At 43.9% G+C, this 27,496-nt stretch overlaps 1 pseudogene; it reads right to left on the bottom strand.

Moving 5' to 3' along the window:
- Window positions 1–25,776, bottom strand: part of LOC129819878 (unconventional myosin-VIIa-like) — an 87,728-nt pseudogene extending 61,952 nt beyond the window's left edge.
- Between the last annotated feature and the right edge of the window lie 1,720 nt (window positions 25,777–27,496).

A 27,496-nucleotide genomic window follows, 5' to 3' on the forward strand; every position in this document is an offset into this window, starting at 1 on the left:
AGAGGCAGACAAGCAGACAGACAGGCAAACACCCATGCAGGCACGCAGGTGCGCACTGACACACACACACACACACACACACACACACACACACACACACACACACACACACACACACACACACACACACACACACAGAGAGAGAGAGAGAGAAACTCAAACACATATACACTTAAATAGAGGAACACAACACACACACACACACATCATACAATACACTAACCTGATGATACAGCACTGGTCCTTGTTGTTCCTCTGCATGTTGAAGTAGCAGTTGTCTGCAATGGCAAAGATGTGAGGTGGCATCTCCCCAATCTTCTTATTGGTGTACAGGCGGATATGGTCCGGTGTGTAAATGGGCAGCAGCTGGTAAGGGTTTACTGCCACCAGAATTGACCCTGTGTAAGTCTGCAGGCAAAGGTTAAAGTCAAAAGGTGAAATGGTCAAGAGTCATGCCAAGATCAGGGCAACGATGTCATCCGTGAGGCTTTAGTGATCGCTTGATTTGTCGCTAGTAATAGTACGATTTGTCGCTAGCGATGCCATGATTTATCGCTTTCTTTCACTGTGATTGTGATTAGGGTAGTCACTAGGCTTGTGATCACTGAGATAATGTGTTGTAAGCCTGATGACAACTGATCATTTAAATTAGAGCTACAAAATCATTGGAAGTTCAAGTTCTTGAACTGAATTTAGGCTGAAAATCACCTTAATCTGCATAATCTAGACATAAAGGCGTTCTAAAGGCTCATGTGTGTTTGACATTTACGCTTCAGTGTTCAAAGGACACTTAACAAGCTGGATCAAAGGTTAAGCCTGAAGCAGAGGCCAGCCTTCAGCATAGCAGAGACTATAGCCATTCATTGATGCTAGCAGAAGTGCTAGCATTAATGTAATGGGCTAGCCTGGGCTAGCTTGTTAGCATGTTGCTTAAATCATAATTTGTTGTTTTCTTCTGTAGTTTGTACTCACCATTCCCCCACAATTTGTCTATGCAGAGAAATAGGGAGGGAGATGAAGAGGAAGAGTGAGAGGAAAGAACCATAATAGTTGATGAGGGACCGACTGGGTCTCGATACTCTATAACAGCTTCCTTAACCCTCAGTACCACAATGGACTGGACACGTTTCCATCATGTGTCCTGCCAGAGCAGTGATACTGGAGGAAAGAACATGAGGAGAGGAAATTGTTTCAAACTGTTGAGACACAGCCAGGCAGGTAAGCTAAGGAACCAGTGGGGGGTTGTGGCCAGGGGAAGAATGGAAGAACATAACCAATATGCCAGCATAACCATATAAAAAAGTAAGTCAAATAACCAAGCAGACAAATCCTAAAACAGTTTATCATACATCAACAACATGAGCTACACGTCACTAAACAAGGTCACTATGTTTTATAGAATACGTTCTAAACCACACTTCCTTGTTATTTGAAGGACTCATACAATATAATATGATGGTCCTGTAGTGGTACCAAAAGCGAGCAGACAGTGTTGCAGGGGTGACTCACATAGATGACACACTCGTTGTAGCGGATGAGCAGGTTGCGCAGGATCCCGGCCTCGTTGAGGTCCCCCAGGCGGATCATGTCCTCCACCCCGTGGACGGAAGTGGGATGCATGGGCTTAATGTTGGTGGCATTCTGGGGCAAGATCCAATGCTCCTGATGGGGGAACAGTTACAGTAACAGCCATTGAGGAACTATGGTGTCATAGGCTACTGTGTGTCCATGTCGGTTTGTTAGATCAAGTAAAGGCCCTGTTTGAATCCTTCCTTCCTTGGAGTAATCACTGATATAACATGACTGGATAGGTGTAAGCAAGCTTTCCATGGCATTACTTTCAATTATGCCATGTAATGATAACTTCAAGGAAAGGAGGAATGAGAGATGCATTTCAGGAGTATTCGAACAAGGCCAACGTCTTGTTTCATCAACGTTGCGTCAATGTTTTGTCAAAGTATTGTCACCGTCTTGTAACGTCTTGTCGATGTCTCATCGTGTCTTGTCATTGTCAACTTTTGTATGGACTCACCCTCCCCTCGTCGTCCAGCACCTGGATCTGTCCCGAGTCACAGAGCTTGACCACGGCTCCCACCGGGACGACAAACTCCCGGCCCGTCTTGAGGTCCAACCAGACATAGTCCCCCTGGAACGCAACCACAAATACAACCAGTGATCAGGAAGGAATTCTCAGAAAACTCATTCAGCAATTGAATGTGCTAGATCTTTTCAAGAGCTGCAGTCCCATACAGAGATTTCCACACAAGTTGAATACATTACATTTGCCATTCCAATATGTTAAGAACATGATTTCAATCTATTGTCTAATAGGGGTGGGTCTAGCTCTGGTCCAGGACGTGATTTGCATGTTTTCTTAAGCCCCACGTTACGCCCTGGACTTGTCGTCAATATACTTGCAAATTTAAAACCACATTTGTTTGTATTTACTGAAGTACATACTTGATGAGAATGTGATTACATTACAATAGTAATATAATAAAATTCACTAGTAACATCTCACTCTGCCAACAAGCTCAAAAGTCTGGTCTAAGGTCACATTAAATAGTGGAGCAATATCACACTTAATCAAATCAAATTGTATTAGTCACATGCGCCGAATAAAACAGGTGTAGACCTTACAGTGAAATGCTTACTTACGAGCCCCTAACCAACAATGCATCTTAAAAAAATATGGATAAGAATAAGAAATAATAGTAACAAGTAATTAAAGAGCAGCAGGAAAATAACAATAGTGAGACTATATACAGGGGGTACCGGTACAGAGTCAATGCACCTCATAATCCCTCCTGAACCAATAGTATTTTTACTACATAAAAGCTGTTTTCTGTGCACCTCCTAAAATAACCAAGAAGTTCAATCCAAAATAAAATAAAGTATGCTTTAGTCTTGCGTATTGTTCTGCATGAAATACGGTGGCTAATTTGAAGGCTGCCAATTTCCAATAAGGGAAATTAGGTTGATGTAGGCTTAGCCTCGTCCAAATGCAGACTTCATAGGAAGTGATGTAACGTATCACTTGTTGCTAGGAGGAGGTGGGGCTGTTTCGAGAAGGTTTGAATATTTTGAAAATGCATCCTTCCCTCCTCCTGTCCTTGTTATCACTACTCTAAATTAGGATTGGTGAAAGCAAGGCCTATGCCACAAACCTCCCATGCCAAATCAGTGATTACTTCAATGTTTGGGAGGCAAAATAAACAGATAAACAGAACCTTATAAGAGGGCTAGGTTGAGCAGCCTACTGTAAATCCCTGCTGTCAATCAAGGTGAGATTAGGAAATCAGCCCCAGTCAGAGAATGGGTTTGGTCACATTTTAGTGTTAAGCTGCCATGTTGTTTTTATTGTCCCCCACATTGAAATCGGAGAGGGGACTGTGGATCTGTCTCCGTCCGTTAGTACGTTAGTGACACATGATATCTCAGACAGCACTGGCCTGATTTTGACAAAACTTGGGTGAATGATACCATAGAGATCTGGCATTTACAAAATAACCCTGATTGGTCCAAGGCGGGAGCTATAGTAATTAACAGAAATGTGTTAGTCACACGCGATATCTCAATTGGGCCAAGGAGGCATTGTGGGTGGGGGACAACAGGTTTACTGTTGTTTGTTTTAACATGCTGGACACACACTGACCGTGCTGTTATTCCATCTCTCACAAACCACCCAACCACGTGTAGATCCAATGAACCGGAAAACAACAACACATATAGTACCGAATCAATCAAAAAAGCACCATTCATTTTGTCAAAGATATAGCAGTCTATGCTCGTATTGAGTCGAGATTCTTTCTATCATTGCAAACAACGTTTCATTGAGTAAAGGAAACCAAATGTGCATTGCTTTAAGAATGACTTTGACTCCCCAAAACCCGGTTATCAGTTTTGCTAGAAAAAGATGCCGTTAGCACAAAAAAATATTGCATTGAAAAAACCAAATTGAGGTGAAACGTCCATGTCACTATCCCTCCGTCTGGACAACACAGATGTCTTACTGAGGGCATGAGATGCATGATTCATGGCTAGGCTCTTGACATTGAGGTAGCCTGCTCGTTAAAGGGATAGTTCAGAGATTTGACATATTTTTATATTTGTATCCTTACCTTGAAAGCAGTCTATGGACAACAAGTGACAGCAATCCACACTTTATTTTTGTTAAACTAGCCACTCCAAACAAAAAATGTAATCAATGAACTATCCCTTTAAAAACCTGGATAAAGTGAGGTTTAAAGTTCCACAAAGCCTGTCTGACTAATCAAATCAAATCAAATTAAATGTATTTATATAGCCCTTCGTAAATCAGCTGATATCTCAAAGTGCTGTACAGAAACCCAGCCTAAAACCCCAAACAGCAAGCAATGCAGGTGTAGAAGCACGGTGTCTAGGAAAAACTCCCTAGAAAGGCCAAAACCTAGGAAGAAACCTAGAGAGGAACCAGGCTATGAGGGGTGGCCAGTCCTCTTCTGGCTGTGCCGGGTTTAGATTATAACAGAACATGGCCAAGATGTTCAAATGTTCATAAATGACTAGCATGGTCAAATAATAATAATAATCACAGTAGTTGTCGAGGGTGCAGCAAGTCAGCACCTCAGGAGTAAATGTCAGTTGGCTTTTCATAGCCGATCATTAAGAGTATCTCTACCGCTCCTGCGGTCTCTAGAGAGAGTTGAAAACAGCAGGTCTGGGACAGGTAGCACGTCCGGTGAACAGGTCAGGGTTCCATAGCCGCAGGCAGAACAGTTGAAATTGGAGCAGCAGCACGGCCAGGTGGACTGGAGACAGCAAGGAGTCATCATGCCAGGTAGTCCTGAGGCAGGGTCCTAGGGCTCAGGTCCCCCGAGAGAGAGAAAGAGAGAATTAGAAAGAGCATACTTAAATTCACACAGGACACCGGATAAGACAGGAGAAGTACTCCAGATATAACAAACTGACCCTAGCCCCCCGACACATAAACTACTGCAGCATAAATACTGGAGGCTGAGACGGGAGGGGTCAGGAGACACTGTGGCCCCATCCGATGATACCCCCGGACAGGGCCAAACAGGAAGGATATAACCCCACCCACTTTGCCAAAGCACAGCCCCCACACCACTAGAGGGATATCTTCAACCACCAACTTACCATCCTGAGACAAGGCCGAGTATAGCCCACAAAGATCTCTGCCACGGCACAACCCAAGGGGGGGCGCCAACCCAGACAGGAAGATCACGTCAGTGACTCAACCCACTCAAGTGACGCACCCCTCCTAGGGACGGCATGAAAGAGCACCAGTAAGCCAGTGACTCAGCCCCTGTAATAGGGTTAGAGGCAGAGAATCCCAGTGGAGAGAGGAGAACCGACCAGGCAGAGACAGCAAGGGCGGTTCGTTGCTCCAGAGCCTTTCCGTTCACCTTCACACTCCTGGGCCAGACTACACTCAATCATATGACCCACTGAAGAGACGAGTCTTCAGTAAAGACTTAAAAGTTGAGACCGAGTCCGTGTCTCTCACATGGGTAGGCAGACCATTCCATAAAAATGGAGCTCTATAGGAGAAAGCCCTGCCTCCAGCTGTTTGCTTAGATATTCTAGGGACAATTAGGAGGCCTGCGTCTTGTGACCGTAGCGTACGTGTAGGTATGTATGGCAGGACCAAATCGGAAAGATAGGTAGGAGCAAGCCCATGTAATGCTTTGTAGGTTAGCAGTAAAACCTTGAAATCAGCCCTTGCCTTAACAGGAAGCTAGTGTAGGGAGGCTAGTACTGGAGTAATATGACCAAATTTTTTGGTTCTAGTCAGGATTATAGCAGCCGTATTTAGCACATTTAGGATGGCAGTAGCGTTGATGATGAAATGCAGTCATAGCAGCAGAACTAGAAAGCAGTCTTGGGAAAAGAGGGTGGCAAAGAAGGGAGTTGCAAACATAGGATCTCTGCTCCAGTATTCTCTTAGGGAGTTCTTCTTTACTGTCACCAGGAATGTATACATTTCACTAATTGTGGTTGTCCCCCCACTCCTGGTGTAACAGTATAACTTTACGTCCGTCCCCTCGCCCATACCCGGGCGCGAACCAGGGACCCTCTGCACACATCAACAACAGTCACCCACGAAGCATCGTTACCCATCGCTCCACAAAAGCCGCAGCCCTTGCTGAGCAAGGGGAACTACTACTTCAAGGTTTCAGAGCAAGTGACGTAACTGATTGAAACGCTATTAGCGCGTACCCGCTAACTAGCTAGCCATTTCACATCCGTTACACTGGCTCTCTCTTACCCTGTAGCTCCAAGGCATAGCGATTGGTCTCTACTATGTCTCCCACCAGCTCCTCTGTCAGAAACAACTTGAAGCACTCTGCCTCAGATGGAAATGGCAAGGGGCGTTGCACTCCAGACTGGAACTCATTTACATTTACATTTAAGTCATTTAGCAGACGCTCTTATCCAGAGCGACTTACAAATTGGTGCATTCACCTTATGATAACTCATCAACACAATCAGCAGGGCCAGGAGGGGTGAAATGGCTGGCAGCCTTCTAGCTACCACAGAACTCCTGTACTTCATCCACTGTCAGTCTGCCACCATCACCACCAGCATCTTCCAATGGAACTAGGACTTTGTCAGTGGACAAGGGGTCCTCAGATTCAGGGTTCTCAATGGCTACAAGGTTGGGGGGCAGCTCCTCACTGTCAGAATCTGATTCCTGACTTTCATACTCAGACTCAAAATCTCCAGAATTTCCACATTTGTGAGTTGTCTCCTTTTGAAAGTTATTGCTAATGCTACAGCTTAGCTCACTATCTACATACATAAACAACAACACTGAATGGTTTAGAGTGAGAGGGTACGTGGTTGACTGCCGGCACGCGCCACTTGTCTCAATAAATCACTATCAGAAAATGTTTTGTGTGGCAATTATTTGTGTATTTACTGTTTTATTCACATGTTTTCAATTCTATGTGACAAATCATGCATTCCGGTTCTTGCACAGATTGTAATGGGCACATATTATGTGTGTAAAATGCTTTTTTGAAGGTTGTACTGATTATGATGAGCTAAGCTAATTCCAGCTGTGTAGCCATGTTTGTTGACATACAATGCATTCTGGGTTTCACGTAATCGTCTGTTTGACCAAAGATGTTATAACAAAAGGAGGTGAGTAAGAGTTCACTCATTTTTTGAGGACTTCCGGAAATGAAGGGTGGGATGTGAACGACAGTGATTGACACACCCCTTCAACATGCATACTATAAACAGACCAAACTCATCTTGTCTTCTTTTATTATCTTCGGTTTCTGTGAGGAACAAATATATGGCTGCGCGCTGAAACTAATCGTCGGATTACTTTCGATTTCAAAAGTGTTTTACCTAATTATTTCAATCAATGGTGAGCTCACCCGTGATGTGATTAATTATACATAATAATTGCTATTAGCTAATTCATATTGTAGTTTATGTCAGCCGAGAGTTAGAAAATATTACTGCTTGTGTTGGGTCAATCTTTCCTCAGTTAGCGCTTGGACAAATGTAGCCTACATTTTCCCGGTTAGGATGATTGTGTTATGCTATATATACTTCTGTGAATATCTGAACATTGCATCCCAAAATAAACTGCTCACATTCTGGACATAACTTTGTAAGGACTGTGTTTGTGTAAATAGTTTCTGAAAAAAGTGTGGCCAGCTCAAACGCTGATGTCATTCGAAACTGGCCGTTCTAAACGAGCGTTCTAAATGAGTGTTCTAATCACAGGGTGTGATCCTACCTTCAGGGACCACTGTAGAACGATCACACCCGTGTGATGGTACGTGTGAAAGGGTTAACAGGAAGCCAGTGTAGGGAGTCTAGCACTGGAGTAATATGATCACATTTTTGGGTTCTAGTCAGGATTCTAGCAGCCGTATTTAGCACTAACTGAAGTTTATTTAGTGCTTTATCCGGGTAGCCGGAAAGTAGAGCATTGCAGTAGTGTAACCTAGAAGTAACAAAAGCATGGATAAATCTTTCTGCATCATTTTTGGACAGAAAGTTTCAGATTTTTGCAATGTTACGTAGATGGAAAAAAGCTGTCCTTGAAACAGTCTTGATATGTTCGTCAAAAGAGAGATCAGGGTCCAGAGTAACGCCGAGGTCCTTCACAGTTTTATTTGAGATGACGTTACAACCATCAAGATTAATTGTCAGATTCAACAGAAGATCTCTTTGTTTCTTGGGACCTAGAACAAGCGTCTCTGTTTTGTCCGAGTTTAAAAGTAGAACGTTTTCAGCCATCCACTTCCTTATGTCTGAAACACAGGCTTCTAGCGAGGGCAATTTTGGGGCTTCACCATGTTTCATTGAAATGTACAGCTGTGTGTCATCCGCATATCAGTGAAAGTTAACATTATGTTTTCGAATGACATCCCCAAGAGGTAAAATATATAGTGAAAACAATAGTTGTCCTAAAACGGAACCTTGAGGAACACCGAAATGTAGAGTTGATTTGTCAGAGGACAAACCATTCACAGAGACAAACTGATATCTTTCCGACAGATAAGATCTAAACCAGGCCAGAACTTGTCCGTGTAGACCAATTTGGGTTTCCAATCTCTCCAAAAGAATGTGGTGATCGATGGTATCAAAGGCAGCACTAAGGTCTAGGAGCACGAGGACAGATGCAGAGCCTCGGTCTGACGCCATTAAAAGGTAATTTACCACCTTCACAAGTGCAGTCTCAGTGCTATGATGGGGTCTAAAACCAGACTGAAGCATTTCGTATACATTGTTTGTCTTCAGGAAGGCAGTGAGTTGCTGCGCAACAGCTTTTTCTAAGATTTTTGAGAGGAATGGAAGATTCGATATAGGCCGATAGTTTTTTATATTTTCTGGGTCAAGGTTTGGCTTTTTCAAGAGAGGCTTTATTACTGCCACATTTAGTGAGTTTAGTACACATCCGGTGGATAGAGAGCCGTTTATTATGTTCAACATAGGAGGGCCAAGCACAGGAAGCAGCTCTTTCAGTAGTTTAGTTGGAATAGGGTCCAGTATGCAGCTTGAAGGTTTAGAGGCCATGATTATTTTCATCATTGTGTCAAGAGATATAGTACTAAAACACTTGAGTGTCTCTCTTGATCCTAGGTCCTGGCAGAGTTGTACTGTGTGTGTGTGTGTGTGTGTGTGTGTGTGTGTGTGTGTGTGTGTGTGTGTGTGTGTGTGTGTGTGTGTGTGTGTGTGTGTGTGTGTGTGTGTGTGTGTGTGTGTGTGTGTGTGTGTGTGTGTGTGTGTGTGTGTGTGTGTGTGAGTATGCGTATGTTTGAAAGAGAGAACGAGTGAGAAATAAGGAATTCTACTCTGTACCTGTTGCAGAATGACCATGGTTCAGCTTCCGGTTTATTCCAGGACATTAGAAGTCACCATGTCAGGCTCCTGGAATAGAAAAAAAATCATTATAGACATGCATATCAGACCTACAGGACATAGGCACACGTAGCAACTGTCCCAGAGGGGATTTGAACTACCACTGCTGGGGGGCATATGCAGTCCATACGCAGTTGTGTTGACCACTGGCACAGTCTAACTAATAGTAAAGATTCACCACAGGGTTCTCTACATACTGTGGTTCTCACGGGACAGATGGCTTGAAGCGGAGTCTATTGTCCTGTGGTGATTGGTGGACCAGACCCCACACTGTCTAAGGTTAGAGGAATACCACTTTAATCAATTGGAATTCATGTGTATAAAATGATAACCCTTTCTGCCCACAGAGAGCGAGGGTACACACATATGCTTGTTGTCAGACCCTCCATTACATTGCAAGATTAATTTAAAGATTAAATTAAAATGTCCCCAAAGCAGTTGTCATTGGATGTAATGTGTAGTATGGCTATCAAATCAAATCGTATTGGTCACATAACCATGTTTAGCAGATGTTGTTGCGCGTGTAGCGAAATGCTTGTGTTCCTAGCTCCAACAGTGCAGTAATATCTAACAATTCACAACAATACACACAAATCTAAAGTAAAAGAATGGAGTTCAGAAATATACACTGCTCAAAAAAATAAAGGGAACACTTAAACAACACAATGTAACTCCAAGTCAATCACACTTCTGTTAAATCAAACTGTCCACTTAGGAAGCAACACTGATTGACAATAAATTTCACATGCTGTTGTGCAAATGGAATAGACAAAAGGTGGAAATTATAGGCAATTAGCTACCTGAGCCACTTGTGTGAGTTGTAGACTCCGTCTCATGCTACCACTAGAGTGAGAGCACCGCCAGCATTCAAAAGTGACCAAAACATCAGCTAGGAAGCATAGGAACTGAGAAGTGGTCTGTGGTCACCACCTGCAGAATCACTCCTTTTTTGGGGGTGTCTTGCTAATTGCCTATAATTTCCAATTTTCTTATATGTCACGCCCTGGCCTTAGTATTCTTTGTTTTCTTTATTATTTTAGTTAGGTCAGGGTGTGACATGGGGAATGTTTGTGTTTTGTTGGTTTTGGGTGTTTTATGGTAAAGGGGTTGTTGGGTATAGTATATGGGTTTGTGTGGAGTACATGTGTCTAGTGTTGTCTATGTATGTTTAGTTATCTAGGAGAGTCTATGGTTACCTGAATGAGTTCCCAATTAGAGACAGCTGATTTCGGTTGTCTCTGATTGGGAGCCTTATTTAGGGTAGCCATAGGCTCTCATTGGTTGTGAGTAATTGTCTATGTCAGAACGTTTGTAGCCTGTGTGTGTAAGTGCACAACGTTATTTAGCTTCACGGTCGTTTGTTGTTTTTGTTCGTTTTGTTAAAGTGTTTCGTGTCGTGTTTATTTTTCGTCATCTTTAAAAATAAAAGAAGATGGCTTACTTTCCAAAAGCTGCGTTTTGGTCCATCAATCCGCCACACGATCGTGACAGAATTACTCACCATTATAGGACCAAGCGGCATGGAAAGCGGCAACAGGACCCACCTACACAGGATTCGTGGACATGGGAGGAGATACTGGATGGTAAGGGGCTGTGGGCACAACCGGGAGAATATCGCCTTCCTCGTGAAGAGCTGGAGGCAGCTAAAGCCGAGAGGAGGCGATATGAGGAGGCAGCACGGAGACAAGGCTGGAAGCCCGTGAGTACAACCCAAAAATTTCTTGGGGGGGGGGCCTTAAAGGGAGTGTGGCGAAGTCAGGTAGGAAACCTGCGCATACTCCCTGTACTTACCGTGGAGAGCGAGAGTACGGGCAGACACCGTGTTACGCAGTAGAGCGCACGGTGTCTCCTGTACGCGTGCATAGCCCGGTTCGGTACATTTCAGCTCCACGTATCGGCCGGGCTAGACTGAGCGTTGAGCCGTATGTCATGAAGCCGGCCCAACGCATCTGGTCACCAGTGCGTCTCCTCGGGCCGGCGTACATGGCACCAGCCTTACGCATGGTGTCCCCGGTTCGCCTACATAGGCCGGTGCGGGTTATTCCACCTCCCCGCACTGGTCAGGCGACGGGGAGGATACAACCAGGTAAGGTTGGGCAGGCTCGGCGTTCAAGGGAGCCAGTACGCCTGCACGGTCCGGTATTTCCGGCGCCACCTCCCCGCCCCAACCCAGTACCACCAGTGCCTCCTCCACGCACTAGCTATATGGTGCGTGTCTCCAGCCCTTTACCACCAGTGTCTAAACCACGCACCAAGCCTCCTGTGTGTCCCCAGAGTCCTGTGCGTCCTGTTGCTGCTCCCCGCACTAGCCCTGAGATGCGTGTCCCCAGCCCGGTGCTACCAGTCCCGGCACCACGCACCAGGCCTACAGTGCGCCTCAGCCGGCAGGAGTCTGCCGTCTGCACAGCGATGACTGAACTGCCCGTCTCCCCAGCGCCATCTGAGCCATCCGTCTCCCCAGCGCCATCTGAGCCATCCGTCTCCCCAGCGCCATCTGAGCCATCCGTCTGCAATGAGCCTGCAAAGCCGCCCGTCTGCCATGAGCCTGCAAAGCCGCCCGTCTGCCATGAGCCCACTGAGCCGTCCGCCAGACAGGAGCCGCTAGAGCCGCCAGCCAGACAGGAGCCGCTAGAGCCGCCAGCCAGACAGGAGCCGCTAGAGCCGTCCGTCAGACAGGATCTGCCAGAGCCGCCAACCAGACAGGATCTGCCAGAGCCGCCAACCAGACAGGATCTGCCAGAGCCGCCAACCAGACAGGATCTGCCAGAGCCGCCAACCAGACAGGATCTGCCAGATCAGTCAGCCAGCCATGAGCAGCCAGATCCGTCAGCCAGCCATGAGCAGCCAGATCCGTCAGCCAGCCATGAGCAGCCAGATCGTCAGCTAGCCATGAGCAGCCAGATCCGTCAGCTAGCCATGAGCAGCCAGATCCGTCAGCTAGCCATGAGCAGCCAGATCCGTCAGTTAGCCATGAGCAGCCAGATCCGTCAGCTAGCCATGAGCAGCCAGATCCGTCAGCTAGCCATGAGCAGCCAGATCCGTCAGCTAGCCATGAGCAGCCAGATCCGTCAGCTAGCCATGAGCAGCCAGATCCGTCAGCCAGCCATGAGCAGCCAGATCCGTCAGCCAGCCATGAGCAGCCAGATCCGTCAGCCAGCCATGAGCAGCCAGATCCGTCAGCCAGCCATGAGCAGCCAGATCCGTCAGCCAGCCATGAGCAGCCAGATCCGTCAGCCAGCCATGAGCAGCCAGATCCGTTAGCCAGCCATGAGCAGCCAGATCCGTTAGCCAGCCATGAGCAGCCAGATCTGTCAGCCAGCCATGGGCCGTCCCTCAGTCCGGAGCTGCAGTCCCTCAGTCCGGAGCTGCCATTCCTCAGTCCGGAGCTGCCATTCCTCAGTCCGGAGCTGCCCCTTATCCTGGTGCTGCCCCTTACCCTGGTGCTGCCCCTTACCCTGGTGCTGCCCCTTACCCTGGTGCTGCCCCTTACCCTGGTGCTGCCCCTTACCCTGGTATTGCCCCTGACCCTGGTACTGCCTCTGACCCTGGTACTGCCCCTTAGTCCGGAGCTGCCCCTTAGTCCGGAACTGCCCCTTAATGCAATGGGGTTAATGTGGAGGGGGGTCATTTGGAGGAAGCCCAGGAGGTGGTTAGGGACTGTGGTGACGTGGGGACCACAACCAGAGCCGGAGCCGCCACCGTGGATGGAAGCCCACCCAGACCCTCCCCTAGACTGTGTAATGGTGCGCCCGGAGTTCGCACCTTAAGGGGGGGGTTATGTCACGCCCTGGCCTTAGTATTCTTTGTTTTCTTTATTATTTTAGTTAGGTCAGGGTGTGACATGGGGAATGTTTGTGTTTTGTTGGTTTTGGGTGTTTTATGGTAAAGGGGTTGTTGGGTATAGTATATGGGTTTGTGTGGAGTACATGTGTCTAGTGTTGTCTATGTATGTTTAGTTATCTAGGAGAGTCTATGGTTACCTGAATGAGTTCCCAATTAGAGACAGCTGATTTCGGTTGTCTCTGATTGGGAGCCTTATTTAGGGTAGCCATAGGCTCTCATTGGTTGTGAGTAATTGTCTATGTCAGAACGTTTGTAGCCTGTGTGTGTAAGTGCACAACGTTATTTAGCTTCACGGTCGTTTGTTGTTTTTGTTCGTTTTGTTAAAGTGTTTCGTGTCGTGTTTATTTTTCGTCATCTTTAAAAATAAAAGAAGATGGCTTACTTTCCAAAAGCTGCGTTTTGGTCCATCAATCCGCCACACGATCGTGACAAATTGACATAATTTGAGTCAATTGGAGGTGTACCTGTAGATGTATTTCAAGGCCTACCTTCAAACTCAGTGCCTCTTTGCTTGACATCATGGGAAAATCATAAGAAATCAGCCAAGACCTCAGAAAATAAATGGTAGACCCCCACAAGTCTGGGTCATCCTTGGGAGCAATTTTCAAACGCCTGAAGGTACCACGTTCATCTGTACAAACAATAGTATGCAAGTATAAACACCATGGGACCACGCAGCCGTCATACCGCTCAGGAATGAGACGCGTTCTGTCTCTTAGAGATGAACGTACTTTGGTGCGAAAATTGCAAATCAATCCCAGAACAACAGCAAAGGACCTTGTTAAGATGCTGGAGGAAACAGGTGCAAAAGTATCTATATCCACAGTAAAACAAGTCCTATATCGACATAACCTGAAAGGCCGCTCAGCAAAGAAGAAGCCGCCATAAAAAAAGCCAGACTACGGTTTGCAACTGCACATGGGGACAAAGATCGTACTTTTTGGAGAAATATCCTCTAGTCTGATGAAACAAAAATAGAACCGTTTGGCCATAATGACCATCGTTATGTTTGGAGGAAAAGGGGGATGCTTGCAAGCCGAAGAACACCATCCCAACCGTGAAGCACGGGGGTGGCAGCATCATGCTGTGTGGGTGCTTTGCTGCAGGAGGGACTGGTGCACTTCACAAAATAGATCGCATCATGAGAAAGGAAAATTATGTGAATATATTGAAGCAACATCTCAAGACATCAGTCAGGAAGTTAAAGCTTGGTCGCAAATGGGTCTTCCAAATGGACAATGACCCCAAGCATACTCCAAAGTTGTGGCAAAATGGCTTAAGGACAACAAAGTCAAGGTATTGGAGTGGCCATCACAAAGCACTGACCTCAATCCTATAGAAAATGTGTGGGCAGAACTGAAAAAGAGTGTGCGAGCAAGGAGGCCTACAAACCTGACTCAGTTACATCAGCTCTGTCAGGAGGAATGGGCCAAAATTCATCCAACTTATTGTGGGAAGCTTGTGGAAGGCTACACGAAACGTTTGACCCAAGTTAAACAATTTAAAGCAAAGCTACCAAATACTAATTGAGTGTATGTAAACTTCTGACCCACTGGGAATGTGATGAAAGTAATAAAAGCTGGAATAAATCATTCTCTCTACGATTATTCTGACATTTCACATTCTTAAAATAAAGTGGTGATCCTAACTGACCTAAGACAGAGATTTTTTATTGGGATTAAATGTCAGAAATTGTGAAAAACTGAGTTTAAATGTATTTGGCTAAGGTGTATGTAAACTTCAGACTTCAACTGTACATGCAATTACCATGACCTGTACAGGTATGGTACAGGTGTTTAATTGCTATATTGTAATTATTTTGCCACTAAGCCCATTTATTGCCTTACCTCCCTTATCCTACCTCATTTGCACACACTGTATCTAGACTTTTTTTCCTATTGTATTATTGACTGTATGTTTGTTTATTCCATGTGTAACTTTGTGTTGTTGTTAGTGTCGCACTGCTTTGCTTTATCTTGGCCAGGTCACAGTTGTAAATGAGAACTTGTTCTCAACTAGCCTACCTGGTTAAATAAAGTTGAAATAAAAAATGTAAAACATAAAAATAAATGGGAAACGCTAAGGAAGTCTATACAGGTACTTATATACAAGAATGTCACATCTTGCTCTTGTGTAATACCAGTGCAAATAATCGTCCTCATACAGGGAACCATTTCATTGGACATCTTTACACTTGTTATTAATGTCACAGTTGCATCTGGGTTAAGCACAGTGTCATGCCTTAGCCATGTGGCTCAGCTGGTAACGTAGTCAGGGGAGCGAGGGCAGGAGGAAAAGAGGGGATGAAACGAGGAGGAGGTAAGAAGTCTAGAGGTTGGGGTAGGGTCAGGCCTTTAAGGGATTAATCAGATTCCTGGGGCTAATCTCAGTGCTTATACAAACAATAATTTAATATTGACTGCTGAATCATGGGCTGCCTTGGTATCAAAGCCTTTGTTTACGTCTGTATTTATGGTAGTCATTTTGGCTCCATAGCCACCTACAGTGGGCACAGGGGGCATGGCCTGGGTCCATTTAGGTACCTTGCTCCTTTCCTTAGGCTCTACCCTTTTTAATTTCTACGGAATGTGAAGGACGAGATAGGTGAAAGAGATCATCTGAATGAATATGAGCCCAGATATTATTTTACAAATAGGAGAGGAAGTGCTTTTTGACACCCAGCAGCTGTCTGTGCCTGACCCTGTTGTTGGGATGGGTGAAAGCTTCACATTTGGGCACATGCTGGAATGGGTTGCCAGATTGGTCCCTTGTGGTGCTGGATAAGAGGCTCTGTCTTGGCATGTGTGGTGTGAGGAGCAGTACTTCCATCCAGATGTACTATAAAGCTAGTGATACACAAAGGGCTAATATATACAGTACCAGTCAAAAGATTGGACACATCTACTCATTCAAGGGGTTTTCTTTATTTTAACTTCTTCCTCCATTGTAGAATAATAGTGAAGACATCCAAACTATGAATTAACACATATGTAATCATGGAGTAACCAAAAAAGTGTTAAACAAATCAAAATATACTTGAGATTTGATATTCTAGCCAACCTTTGCCTTGATGACAGCTTTGCACACGCTTGACATTCTCTCAACCAGCTTCATGAGGTAGTCACCTGGAATGCATTTCAATTAACAGGTATGCCTTGTTAAAAGTTAATTTGTGGAATGTATTTCCTTCTTAATGTGTCTGAGCCAATCAGTTGTGTTGTCAAAAGGTCGGGTGGTATACAGAAGATAGCCCTATTTGGTAAAAGTCCAAGTCCATTTTATGGCAAGAACAGCTCAAATAAGCAAAGAGAAACAACAGTCCATCATTACTTTAAGACATGGAGGTCAGTAAATCCGGAAAATTTCAAGAACTTTGAACGTTTCTTCAAGTGCAGTTGCAAAAACCATCAGCACTATGATGAAACTGGCTCTCATGAGGACCGCCACAGGAAAGGATGACCCAGAGTTACCCCTGCTGTACAGGATACGTTCATTAGAGTTACCAGCCTCAGAAATTGCAGCCCAAATAAATGCTTCACAGAGTTCAAGTAACAGACACATCTCAACATCAACTGTTCAGAGGAGACTGCGTGAATCAGGCCTTCATGGTCGAATTGTTGCAAAGACACCACAACTAAAGGACACCAGTAAGAAGAAGAGAATTGCTTGAGTCAAGAAACACGAGCAATGGACATGAGACCAGTGGAAATCAGTCCTTTGGTCTGATGAGTCCAGATTTGAGATGTTTGGTTCCAACCGCAGTGTCTTTGTGAGAAGCAGAGTAGGTGAATGGATGATCTTCGCATGTGTGGTTCCCAACGTGAAGCATGGAGGAAGTGGTGTGATGGTGCTTTGCTGGTGACACTGTCAGTGATTTATTTAGAATTCAAGGCACCAGCATGGCTACCACAGCATTCTGCAGCGATACGCCATCCCATCTGGTTAGCACTTAGTGCGACTATTAATTGTTTTTCAACAGAACAATGACCCAACACACCTCCAGGCTGTGCAAGGGTTATTTGACCAAGAAGGTGAGTGATGGAGTGCTGCATCAGATGACCTGGCCTCCACAATCACCCGAACCTCAACCCAATTGAGAAGGTTTGGAATGAGTTGGACCGCAGAGTGAAGGAAAAACAGCCAAGAAGTGTTCAGCATATGTGGGAACTCCATCAAGACTGTTGAGAAAGCATTCCTCATGAAGCTGGTTCTGAGAATGCCAAAAGTGTGCAAAGCTGTGAACAAGGCAAAGGGTGGCTACTATGAAGAATCTAAAATATATTTTCATTTGTTTAACACTTTTTTGATTACTACATTATTCCATATGTGTTATTTCATAGTTTTGATGTCTTCACTATTATTCTACAATGTAGAAAACAGTAAAATTAAGAAAAATCATTGAATGATTCGGTGTTGAGAACAAGTTCTCATTTGCAACTGCGACCTGGCCAAGATAAAGCATAGCAATTCGACACATACAACAACATAGAGTTACACATGGAATAAACAAAACATACAGTCAATAATACAGTAGAAAAAAGAAAACAAAAAGTTTATATACAGTGAGTGCAAATGAGGTAAGGGAGTTAAGGCAATAAATAGGCCATTGTGGCGAAGTAATTACAATATAGCAATTAAACACTGGAATGGTAGATGTGCAGAAGATGAATGTGAAAGTAGAGATACTGGGGTGCAAAGGAGCAAGATAAAATAAATAAATACAATATGGGGATGAGGTAGATAGATGGGCTGTTTACAGATGGGCTATATTCAGGTGCAGTGATCTGTGAGCTGCTCTGACAGCTGGTGCATAAAGCTAGTGAGGGAGATATGAGTCTCCAGCTTCAGAGATTTTTGCAGTTTGTTCCAGGGGCCAGAAGTATACAGAATGGTGTTGTCTGCATAGAGGTGGATCAGAAAATCACCAGCAGCAAGAGCGACATCATTGATGTATACAGAGAAGAGAGTCGGCCTGATAAATATATATATTGTCCATTTGTGTATCACCAGCTTTATAGTCTGGATCGAAGTACTGCTCCTCACACCACACTCATGCCAAGACAGAGCCTCTTATCCTGCACCACAACCCAATCTGGCAACCCATTCCAGCACGGGGCCCAAATGTGAAGCTTTCACCCATCCCAACAACAGGGTCAGGCACAAACAGCTGCTGGGTGTCAAAAAACTCTTCCTTTCCTATTTGCAATGTAATATCTGGGCCCAGATTCATGAAGTGTCACAGTGTAGAAGTGCTGATCTAGGATCAGTGCTGGTTTCCTCAAAGCATCTCAGAGTAGGAATGCTGATCTAGGATCTGTCCATATAATCTTATTCAATATTATCAAAATGGCAAAACATATCCTAGATCAGCACTCCTACTCTGAGATGCTTTTTTAATAAAACCACAATTGTAGCAGCATTTACATACAAACATCTTTTTGCACAAATCTACGGTATTCACAACTTGTTTTGTTTTGGTCGTGCCAATTATGATGGGAAAAAAGCTTAATCAATGCAGTGGCCTAACCTCTATCCTTGCCGATATGAACTATTCAATAGCCATCAGCAATAGGAACTCAATCTATTCTTCTTGGAGGATGGATGTTTTTTCTGCCATATTTATTAACCCAGTGGCCACCAACCCTGGTTCTGGAGAACTATGGGTGTGGTTATGAAGGCTTTTGTTCCAACCTAGCACTAAAACGAATTTTGGACACACCCAGTGACGCTAGTTGGGCAGAATGTCCTTCCCATGTCGGAGTACAGGAAAACTGACCAAACTGGGATCCTGTTGAAAAAGCTAAATGATGATGACTAAGATGAACAAATGTGGCTTTGTTGATTTAGCCCACATTGTTCAGTGAAACTGCTTTATCTTATGGACCTAAGACCAAGCTAGCTGTTTCAAATTGTTTAAAATAGCTGTTTTAAAGTCACTGGATCTGTCCTGAATCTATCGAGGAAGGAAGGATCACAAAATGTTAAAAGTAGACTCTGGTTTTGTTTTGATTTATACTGTAATATTGTGACTGTCTCTGACATAGTCAAAGAGGCCTGGTTCCAACCTCAGTAACCCTCTAGTCCATGAATAGTAGGAAGGCCCTGGTGTAGTTGACTGATTTACATTGCCATAGTTCTTTATCCAGGGGCCAGTTATAGTAAGTAAATGCAATCCAGAAACGGTTCAAGAACAAAAACAAATACCATCGTAATCAATGTTCCCTCTAAGCTGCATGTGTGCATAGGCACGCAGTAGCCCCTAGACTGTGGCACAGCTCCCCTGGGACTGAAGAACTATTAGCCCACAGAGACCATCTCTGAAGCACTCCACCAAATCAGGCCTTTATGGTAGAGTTGCCAGACGGAAGCCACATGACGGCCCGCTTGAAGTTTGCCAAAAGGCACCTAAAGGACTCTCAGACAATGAGAAACAACATTCTCTGGTCTATAGAAACCAAGATTGAACTCTTTGGTCTGAATGCCAAGCGTCACGTCTGGAGGAAACCTGGCATCATCCCAACGGTGAAGCATGGTGATGGCAGCATCAGGCTGTGGGGATGTTTTTCAGAGGCAGGAACTGGGAGACTGGTCAGGATCGAGGGAAAGATGAATGTAACAAAGTACAGAGAGATCCTTGATGAAAACCTGCTCCAGGGCGCTCAGGACCTCAGACTGTGGCAACGGTTCACCTTCCAACAGGACAACGACCCTATGCACACAGCCAAGACCATGCAGGAGTGGCTTCGGTACAAATCTCTGAAATGTCCTTAAGTGGCCCAGCCAGAGCTCAGACTTGAACCGGATCAAACATCTCTGGAGAGACCTGAAAATAGCTGTGCAGTGACGCTCCCCATCCAACCTGACAGAGCTTGAGAGGATCTGAAGAGAAGAATGGGAGAAACTCCCCAAATACAGGTGTGCCAAGCTTGTAGCATCATACCCAAGAAGACTCAAGGCTGTTATCGCTGTCAAAGGTGCTTCAACAAAGTACTGTGTAAAGGGTCTAAATACTTATATAAATGTGATATTTATATACACATTTGCAAAATAAAAATAAAACGTTTTTGGTTTGTCATTATGGGATATTGTGTGTAAATTGATGAGGGGGAAAACTATTTAATCATTTTTAGAATAAGGTTTTAATGTAACAAAATGTGGAAAAAGTTAAGAGGTCTGAATAGTTTCTGAATGCACTGTATGGATCTGTGCCATTTACTTTGAACTGGACTGTGTTTACAGCATAAGCAGTAGTGAGTAGATGTGCTTGTTTGAGATCAAAGCGAGACCTGCATGTAGCCACGTGTGCACATTTTGTTCATATCCTTTGCTAGTTAGTGAGCTATTAGCCCGATTATAGATCATTTGTAGTCGGCAATACGGGAGTGATTGCTTCCAACAACAGCACAAAACGTTTCTGAACATCTTTGAAAAGCGAGTCAGATAACAAGGTTTTTTTTTGTCTTAAAGGGGCAGTGTTGTATTTTGAGACTGGCTGGAATAAACTAAGTAGCCAATAGGCAGAGGGTAGCATAATTTGTCTGATTCTCTGTAATAATGGTATGTGAATAATAATGCATTTTATTTTGTAAAGTGGTTTCTTGCATCAAACATCACAACATTTTCAGTCACCTCCTTGACTGAAGGACAAATGGATCAGCAGGTTAATGTCAAACCCTGCATGTTTTTTTTAAGTCTCATGCAGGCCTACACTGAACACCACACATTGGCTGCTACTGTAGGGTGAATGATAGAACAGCTATTTCCATGTTAAAATGTTATGGGATGCATTTTCTCCATTGTTTTTGTGTGTAGGCCACTCTGGTAGGCTTACATTATGATCGAATAGCCACAGTAGCTTACTTGGTCACTGTTAAAAAATGTACTTAAAGCAGGTATCGCCTCAGTATATGCATGCTGGAAGTTGCACAGAATTTTCATAATGTTTAAGTTTGCGCTCAGCATTCCTGAAATTAGAGGGAACATTGATCCCAATCGAACATTTTATGATGCAGAAATCATTGTAAGAACCAGAGAGCAGGAACTTAAAACCTGGCCCACTAACAAAGTTCTGTCAAATTAGACATCTCAGTACATGTCCCTTTTTCAGGCACATAATCCAAAAATAAAAGGAAACACAAACAGGTCTTAATAGCGTGTAGGGCCACCATGAGCCAGAAAAGCTTCAGTGCCCCTTGGCATAGATTCTACAAGTGTCTGGAACTCTATTGGAGGGTTGCGATACCATTCTTCCGTGAGAAATTCCATAATTTGGTGTTTCTCGGGGGCCACTCCAGAATCTTCCATAAGAATTCAATTGGGTTGAGATCTGGTGACTGAGACTGCCGTGGCATATGGTTTACATCGTTTTCATGCTCATCAAACCATTCAGTGACCACTAATGCCCTGTGGATGGGGGCATTGTCATCCTATGGGGGCATAGCCATGTTAGCAAAAGTAATGGCCAAAATAATGGTCTGCCCAGCATTGTTGTGGGCAGACCAGCAAGTATTCACACCTCTTGACTTTTTCAAAAATGTTGCTGTGTTACAGCCTGAAATTAAAATGGATTAAATTGAGATTTTGCGTCAATGGCCTACACACAATACCTCATAATGTCAAAGTGGAATTATGTTTTTAGAAATGTTTGCTTATTAAATAACATTTTAAAGCTGAAATGTCTTGAGTCAATAACTATTCAACCCCTTTGTTATGGCAAGCCTAAATAAGTTCAGGAGTAAAAATATGCTTAACAAGTCACATAATAAGTTGCATGGACTCTGTGTGCAATAATAGTGTTTAACATGATTTTTGAATGGCTACCTCATTTCTGTACGCCACACATACAATTATCTGTAAGGTCCCTCAGTCTAGCAGTGATCATCAAACACGGATTCAACCACAAAGACCAGGGAGACTTTCCAATGCCTCGCAAATAAGAACACCTATTGGTAGATTTGTTTTAAAAAAGCACACATTGAATATCCCTTTAGCATTGTGAAGTTACTAATTACACTTTGGATTGTGTATCAATACACCCAGTTACTACATAGATACAGGCGTCCTTCCTTACTCAGTTGCCGGAGAGAAAGGAAACTGCTCAGGCATTTCACCATGAGGCCAATGGTGACTTTAAAACAGTTACAGAGCTTAATGGCTGTGATAGCCAAAAAACAAAGATGGATCAACAACATTACTCAACAATATTAACCTAAATGACAGAGTGAAAAGAATCAAGCCTGTATAGAATACAAATATTCCAAAACATGCATCCTGTTTGCAATAAGGCACTAAAGTAAAACATTTAAAAAATGTGGCTAAGAAATTAACTTTATGTTCTAAATACAAAGTGTTATGTTTGGGACAAATACAACACATCACTGAGTACCAATCTTCATATTTTCAAGCATAGTGTTAGCTGCATCATGTTATGGGTATGCTTGTCATCGGCAAGGACTGTGGAGCTTTTTAGGATAAAAATAAATTAAATAAGGCTTAGCACAGGCAAAACCCTTAAGGAAAACCTGGTTCAGTCTGCTTTTCACCAGACACTGGGAGACAAATGAATCTTTCAGCAGGACATAAACACTGGAGTTGCTTACCAAGATTACATTGTATGTCTCTGAGTGGCATAGTTACAGTTTTTACTTAAATCGTCTTGAAAATATATGGAAAGACTTGAAAATAGCAATGATCAACAATCAACATGACAGCGCTTGAATAATTTTTGTAACAAATAACGTGCAAATATTGTACAATCCAGGTGTGCAAAGCTCTTAGAGACTTACCCAGAAAGACGCACAGCTGTAATCTCTGCCAAAGGTTATTCTAACACATATTGACTCAGGGGTGTGTAAATGAGATATTTTATTTTTAATACATTTGCCAACATTTCTAGAAACTTGTTTTCACTTTGTCATTGTGGGGTATTGTGTGAAGATGGGTGAGAGAGAAAATCGAGTTAATCCATTTTGAATTCAGGTTGTAACACAACCAAATGTGGAATAATTTAAGTGGTATGAATACTTTCTGAAGACACTGTACAGTGGGGTCTGAAACTGGATAATGGACCATTCTTGACACACACGGTAAACTGTCAAGCGTGAATAACCCAGTAGCGTTGCAGTTCTTCACACACTCAAACCGGTGCGCCTGGCACCTACAACCATACCCCATTCAATGGCACTTAAATATTTTGTCTTGCCCATTCAACCTCTGAATAGTACACATTCACAATCCAATTGTCTCAAGGCTTAAGAATCCTTCTTTAAACAATATGGGATCGGTGTCCCCCCCACCCCGTGGGACGGTTGAACTAATGTAGGCTAATGTCAAATTTAGAGTAGCTATTACAGTGAAAGAATACCATGCTGTTGTTTGAGGAGAGTGCCCAATTAGGAACTTGAAAATGTATTAATAAACCAATTAGGCACATTTCGGTAGTCCTTAATACAACATTTTGAACATGTATGCAATGGTTCATTGGATCAGTCTAAAACGTTGCACACACACACTGCTGCCATCTAGTGGCCAAAATCTAAATTGCGCATGGGCTGGAATAATACATTATGGCCTTTGTCTTGCATTTCAAAGATGTTACAAAAAAATAAAATTCTCTGATCAATGGCCGATGTCCTCCTTAATAAGGATTTTTCAATTTTCGCCTAAAATGACATACCCAAATCTAACTGCCTGAAGCTCAGGACCTGAAGCAAGGACATGCATATTCTTGATAACATTTGTGTAACGGTAGTCCTCCTCCTCTTCAACCGAAAAGGAGGAGTAGTGATTCGACCAAGGCGCAGCGGGTTGTGAATACATAATTTTAATTAATAAGGCGGAAAAAACACGAAACGAAATACACTTGAATGATTAACAAACTAACAAAACGGAATAGACAGACCTGGACATGGAACTTACATAAAACACGAAGAACGCACGAACAGGGAAAATAGACTACACAAAATGACGATGTACAAAAACAAACCGAACAGTCCCGTATGGTGCGACAAACACTGACACAGGAGACAACCACCCACAACGAACACTGTGAAACAACCTACCTAAATATGACTCTCAATTAGAGGAACGCCAAACACCTGCCTCTAATTAAGAGCCATACCAGGCAACCCTAAACCAACATAGAAACAGAAAACATAGAATGCCCACCCAAACTCACGTCCTGACCAACTAACACATACAACAAACTAACAGAAATAGGTCAGGAACGTGACAATTTGAAAGTCAACGCTGAAGTTTCTGGAAATGTGATATTAATGTAGAATAATATAACACATTAGATCTGGTAAAAGATATTACAAACAAAAAGTGGTTCAAACTGTAGAACCAAGTTCCTACATTTGAATATATACAATTATTTTATCAAACAAAACTATGCTAAAATGTATCTCTGGGACCCCCAGGATGACAAATCAAAGCAAGATTACTGAATGTAAGTACATTATTGACATTCAGAGGTGAATGTATCAAATCAGTGTCTGTGATAAGTGTTTTGTTGTTGTGCACTCTCCTCAAACAATAGCATGGTATGTTTTCACTGTAATAGCTACTGTAAATTGTACCATGCAGTTAGATAAAAAAATAATTTAAGCTTTCTGCCCATATAAGACATGTCTATGTCCCGGAAAGTGGACTGCTGTTTACAATGTTATTCTAGTCACATTAGTGCACATTAGCAACAACCATCCCGTTTTAGGGACACGGATCCGTAGAGGTTAAAAAACAACACGCACAAGGAAATCTAGAACTTAGATACCTTAAGCGCCAACTTCAAATGCCTTTTCTCATTCTCACTCACAATCCTACCAGTTTATTCTTTACTAGGGTTATTTAATCATATTTTACCAACTTGATTTAATAAAAAAAGTACAAATCCACTTGAACACACGTTCTGGCAACATACACACTCCCAACCACCACACACACACACACACACACAGAAAGAGTCACGTTCTGTTTCTCTAAGTCAGAGTATAAATGGTCCCCTTTGAGGCCTGGTACGGAGGGAGCATGCAGTGGGCTTGAGCTGGCTGAGCGGCGAGCAAGCCGTAAGAGGATTTGGGTAACTAATGCCTGAAGAAAGGCGCCAACACCGTGTCCTGGGACAGCTAAGCCCTCAGCCCTGACTGCTCAGCCCTCATTTACTTTCTTACTTACCACTCAAGACATTCCAGTTCCTCTGTCTCCTCGCTTCGTCCCTCTTTCCTTGTCCCTCTCTTCCACTCTGGTAAGTCCAGGTAACTGGTTACAGCCAGGTAGCAGATGAACCAATGGGAAGAAGCAGCGTGACCAAAAGAAAAGCTCTCTTGAAATCTTTCCACTTGCTGCAGTCTCAGTCTCTGTTTGTCCTCTCTCATGCTGTCACATGTTCTCCCCCTTTCCTTCTCTCTCTCTCTGAGGTACCTGTTGCTGTCTGGTAGAAGAGTGACTACAGCCCCTCTCTCGCTCATTCAGTTAGACCGCTGATCTCCATTAGCAGGGAGGCGGGCTTAGTGCACCACACAGGCACAGTGACCAGTCAGTCGGAAGGGAGGAGGGGGAAGGAGGGGGGAAGAGGAAGAGGCTGGGGACTGAGATGTCATGGGGTGGCAGATGGTGCCAGACTGGTCAGGGTTGCTACAGACAGGGCTGGTCACTTGGCTGCTTAGACGCAGGGCTAGATGCAAGATACAAATCTGTTCTCCTCCGCCCAATCCCTTCCTCCATCCTGCACCTATTGTCCCACAAAACACATTGTAATGTAATATATAGTGCTTTCAGAAAGTATTCATACCGTTTGACTTATTTTGTTGTGTTACAGCCTGAATTCAAAATTAATTTAAATATATGTTATTTTTCACCTATCTACACACAATACCCCATAATGACCAAGTCAAAACATGTTTTTAGAATATTTTTTGGGGGGGGTAAATGAAATACAGAAATATCTAATTTACAAACAGTACCAGTCAAAAGTTTGGACACACCTACTTATTGGGGGGGGGGACGACACACCGATCCCATAGTGTTTAAAGAAGGATTCTTAAGCCTTGAGACAATTGGAGTTTGAATGTGTACTATTCAGAGGTTGAATGGGCAAGACAAAATATTTAAGTGCCATTGAATGGGGTATGGTAGTAGGGGCCAGGCGCACCGGTTTGAGTGTGTGAAGAACTGCAACGCTACTGGGGTTTTCACGCTTGACAGTTTACCGTGTGTGTCAAGAATGGTCCACCATCCAGTTTCAGACCCCACTGTACAGTGTCTTCAGAAAGTATTCATGGCAACATCATGCTGTGGGGATGTTTTTCAGGTGCAGGGACTGGGAGACTGGCATGATTGAGGGAAATATGAACGAGCAAAGTACAGAGAGGTCCTTGATGAAAACCTGCCCCAGAGCGCTCAGGACCACAGACTGGGGCGAAGGTTCACCTTCCAACAGGACAACAACCCTAAGCACAAAAGAGTGGCTTCAGGACACGTATCTGAATGTCCTTGAGTGACCCTGCCAGAGCTCAGACTTGAACCCGATCGAACATCTCTGGAGAGACCTGAAAATAGCTATAGAGCGATGCTCCCCATCCAACCCATCCAACAGAGCTGGAGAGGATCTACAGAGGGGAATGGGATAAACTCCCAAAATACACGTGTGCCATGCATGTAGCGTCATACCCAAGAGTACCCAAGGCTGTAATCGCCTTCAAAGGTGCATCAACAAAGTACTGATTAAAGGGTCTGAATACTTATGTAAATGTTATATTTCAACCTGTTTTTGCTTCATCATTATGGGGTTTTGTGTGTAGATTGATGTTGGAAGAATAAAAACAATGTAATCAATTTTAGAATAAGGCTGTATCACAGACCCGGGTTTGATCCCAGGCTGTGTCACAACCGGCCATGATCGGGAGTCCCATAGGGCGGCACATAATTGGCCCAGCGTCGTCCGGGTTAGGCCGGGGGGGGGACTTTACTTGGCTCATCACGCTCTAGTGACTCCTTGTGGCAGGCCGGGCACCTGCAGGCTGACCTCGGTCTTCAGTTGAACGGTGTTTCCTCCGACACATTGGTGCGGCTGGCTTCCGGGTTAAGCGGGCGGGTGTTAAGGGGCGCGGTTTGGCGGGTCATGTTTCGGAGGACGCATGACTCGACCTTCGCCTTTCCCGAGCTCGTTGGGGAGTTGCAGCGATGAGACAAGATCAGAATTGGATATGACAAGCAAAAAAGACTCTTCCTAGAGCTGACCGTCCAACCAAACTGAGCAACTGGG

Source organism: Salvelinus fontinalis, chromosome 2 (assembly GCF_029448725.1).
Source record: "Salvelinus fontinalis isolate EN_2023a chromosome 2, ASM2944872v1, whole genome shotgun sequence".
Taxonomy (NCBI): domain Eukaryota; kingdom Metazoa; phylum Chordata; class Actinopteri; order Salmoniformes; family Salmonidae; genus Salvelinus; species Salvelinus fontinalis.